Raw genomic sequence first — 4074 nt, forward strand, 5'->3', positions numbered from 1 at the left:
GCGGCTGGGGTTACTGGGAGAGACTGTGACATTTTCAGTTGTGGGTCCAGCTGGAGGAAGTGACCACTGCAAGCATGTGACTCTCTCTCTCTCTGCTTCCTGTCACCATGAGGTGAGCAGCCCTGCCACCTGTCCCCAGCCCCGTGGAATTCTGCTTCACAGTGGCTCTAGAAGCAGCAGAACAAGGACTATAGACTACGATCTCTAAGTTACATGTAAAATACATCTTTCCTCTCCTCAACTTATTTATACCAGGAATTCTGTTATACGGAGTAAAAACTGGCCGATGCCCCGTCTTCCTGATAACTACCTCTGTCTTGAATCCTCGTCTCTCCTGATGTATTTGAGCAGGCATCTCAACTATGACTAAACCCAACTTCTGCTTCGTGTGACACCTACCCCCACATCTGCTTTCGGTAGCCGGCAAATCTTTTTCTCGAACGTGACCGCTCTTACCACACAGAGCCCTCATTCGTGGCTTTACTTTTGTTGCTTTCAACAACCCACGGTCAATCGTAGTCCGGGACATAGATGGGAGATCGCAGAAAGAATTCATCATTTCTCAGGCCTTCCAGCTCTGTCCCAGCCTGGGCATGAGTCACCCTCTGTGTAGCAGGCCCTGTGTTTACCACAGGCATTTAGCCACCATCTAGACTATCAGATCAGTTGCCACGGCACTGGCAATGCAATGCTTCTGGCTCATGTGGAAATGCCTCTATCATTCACTTCGCTTCATCTCACCATACGGACATCTTGTCACCTCAAACCCCGTAAGTAGATGGACATACAATATATATTCTTAAATAGGCAGAGACCAATTCAAGTAACTTTTATTATAGCATAATGTTATTTATTGTTCTATTTTGTTACTGTCAATAACCTCTTACAGTGCCTACTTTGTTAGGTAATTTTATCATGTACACGTATATAAAGGAAAAATAGCACACTATATAAAGGACCTGGTACTATCCAAGGCTCCAGGTGTTCATGGAGGTCTTGGATTATATCCCTGGGAATAATGAAGGGCTATGGTGCTTCCCTCTCTGACTCCATCTTTGGTCTTACAGTCAGCCTGTCCACCTTAAGTCAGGTCCTGCTGCTCCTCTGACCCGAACGTTCCAACCACCTCCTCCTCTGACCCGAACGTTCCGACCACCTCCTCCTCTGACCCCAGCGCTCCGACCACCTCCTCCTCTGACCCCAGCGCTCCGACCACCTCCTCCAGCCTTCGGAGACGCCCGTCTTTACTCGCATCCACTAGGCTTCTAGCTTCATTCCTCCCTGACGCGCTCTGCTCAAACCCAGTGGCTCCTTGTGAGTCCTCCAACAGGCTGGTGTTCTCTAGGTTTCTGTGTTTGCTGTGCCCCTTGCTTGTTGACCCTTGCCCCTGCCCTGCACGCCTTCACTATCACTTCAGCGCATTCTCTCGGACATGATTTCCTACTGTAAAGCTGTTCCTCTCCCAGCATGGCCCACCCCTGCCCTGCTGTCCTGCTGTCCTTCTTCTTAGTCATCGTTGCCATCTAGCTGGATTTATTTCCACTTTTAAGTAAATCACTTTATTATCCCCATCTTCATGCAGGGGACACTAGCTCCATTAGATCAAGGACTTAGGTTACCCCTGGTTCTTAGAATTGTCCCACCATGAAAAACAGGCTGTGGGTCAGCTGCATGAACCCTGGCAACACAACTCTTTATGGGGTGGGAGGGGCAGTATGAGACAGGGTTTCTCTGTGTAACAGCTCTGGCTGTCCTCCTCTATGTAGACCAGGCTAGCCTCTAACTTACAGAGATCTACCTGCCTCTACCTCCCGAGTACCAGGATTAAAGGCTTGTGCTGACACGTCACATGCATCTCTGGACAACACAACTCTTAAATCCTAATGAATTAAATCCTAGTGTATTAAATCCTAACACATAAATCCTAATACAGCTAAGCAAATTGGGACTCAGTGGTGGTTAGCTTTAGCTGTCAGCTTGACACAAGGAGGAAGCCCTGGGAAGTGGGTGTCAGAGAAAGTGTCTAAGTTAGGTTGGCCTATGGACATGCCTACGGGGGACTTGTGACCTGCACCGCTGCAATACGACTAGCTGCCTCACGTCCCTGCCACCATCACTTCTCCACGGTGACAGACTGGAGTCCTCTGTCTTTCTCCCTGGAGTTGTTTTGTCTCCGCAATAGTAAAGGAACTTGGACTCTAACGCCCCAATCTCTGGGACTGGGAAATCACATCCCAGTCTCACGATGAAACCCAATGAGTTTCACGATGCAAACTCACTAACTCAGCTTGCTCACAGGATGTGCTGTGCATCCTTCCTTCCTCACCACATAGCAGTTCTCCCACGTTTTTCTGGTGTCCTGTAAGACATTAGCTTATTGTAGAAGTGGGGAAACCTTTCTGCTTGGCAGAATGCTGTGTGTGCAAGGTACACTCACTAGAACTGCTGTGAAAATACAACTAACCAACACACAGCTAATGTGGATAGACAAACACAGACGCACTTCTCCATCAAATCAACCTATGCAGAAACAGTGAGAATCCAGGACATTTAACTTAATTATCACTACAAAGCTTAAAGAACAAATGCATTTCTCACTAAACTCCCTTGGAACTAAAAGGACAGTGGTGCAGGCTCTTGCATACTACCATAAGCTTAAGTCTAAGAGAAGCCAGTCCAGGCTACGAATTCTATCAATAAACAAAAATCGTAAGGAACACTACCTTTGCAAGGTAAAGGGATGCTGGCGTGAAGTCTTGGGTGTCTCCGGTCCCACTTAGTCTGCCAACTGTCTGGACTTGGACAGGTTAATTTAGACTCTGTGCCTCAGCTTCTTTATCTGCAAATCAGAGGTGGAACTTGTCAGGGTTGTTGCAAAGGTTTTAAAAAGGAACATTAGGTACAATATCTGACATGAAGGTAGCCAGCTGTTACTGTAACCTAAAAACCAACATACCACTGACAGCACCCTGGGAAGCAACTAAGTATTAATGCCACGTTCTGAAGCGTGAGCGGAGTTACTTACTCTTCAATAGTACGCACTTATTACATTCCTCAACCAATTCTAGAGTCTGTGGAACGCTGTTAAAAGAAATGTCTTCTCCCTGAGACAGTTGTTGGGAAATCCGGAGAGAAACCAACTGCTTTTTAACGACGCGTGTCAAGTGTGAAAGTTCATGATCACCCGAGGCCTAAACACAAAGTGTGCAAATCTTTTCTCTCCGGGGATACCCTGGGAGTGTGACCGTCTGGGCAGATCACAACGCACCTCCACAGCGCCCACGCACGCCCGGGCTGCGGACTCCTCGTGACCCGCTAAGGTGGTGACAATTCCTAACTAGGCTTTGCATCCCTGCCTGGGAAGGACGTCGCCATCGGGCTGGGGCGTGGGCTGCCTGAGACTCCCGAATACCCGCGGGCATCATCCGCGCAACCTCCCAGGCCTGACCCGGGCCCTCCTGCCAGCATCGCCCGCGGCGAGGCCGCTCGGACCCGCGCCGGGCTCCACGGTCCTCAGAGCAGCTGTCACCCGCTCCCGCCCAGCTGCTGCCCACGGCCCCGACCCTGGTACCTGCGCCCGCGGCAGCAGTGATGGCAGCAGCTCCTCCTCTCCAGCGGCGGCGGGCGGGGCGCGGACGACCACAGAGGTGGCGCTCGCGAGGGCAGAACGGCCTCGCACCCCGCGGCGGCGCGCCCCCTGCAGGCGGGAGGCTCGCATGGCGGTTCGGCCTCTAGCCAGCATCGTGCACATTCACCTCTTTTTAAAAACATACATCCCATTCCCTCAACTAAGTAGACATTTAAAAGGCAGAGACAAATATATTAAGTGCCACGCGCATTAATTAGTTTCCGGCTGCAGGGGAGATGTTTAAAATCTGAATCCACAAGTTAGCAAATAATGGCTGACAAGTCGACTCTAAGCTATTATCCTGCCGAGTTATTATTCAGAGTGAATGTTTACCCCCACTTATAGGGGTTCCTTGACTTCTCATGACATGTGAAAATGATGATACACCCATATATGGAACATTCTTTCACAGAGCTTCTCTCTCTCTCTCTCTCTCTCTCTCTCTC

At 49.8% G+C, this 4074-nt stretch overlaps 1 protein-coding gene across 1 annotated transcript in view; it reads right to left on the minus strand.

The window, feature by feature from the left end:
- Positions 1 to 3637, minus strand: part of Ankrd46 (ankyrin repeat domain 46) — a 25501-nt gene extending 21864 nt beyond the window's left edge. Inside the window, exons 1-2 of the mRNA XM_021217017.2 lie at positions 3572 to 3637; positions 2724 to 2839 (exon numbers count right to left, since the gene is read on the minus strand). The gene's annotated coding sequence lies outside the window, so the exon portion shown is untranslated. The remainder of the gene's footprint in view (positions 1 to 2723; positions 2840 to 3571) is intronic.
- Positions 3638 to 4074: the final 437 nt, after the last annotated feature.

The sequence above is a fragment of the Mus pahari genome, chromosome 17, assembly GCF_900095145.1.
Source record: "Mus pahari chromosome 17, PAHARI_EIJ_v1.1, whole genome shotgun sequence".
Lineage (NCBI taxonomy): Eukaryota > Metazoa > Chordata > Mammalia > Rodentia > Muridae > Mus > Mus pahari.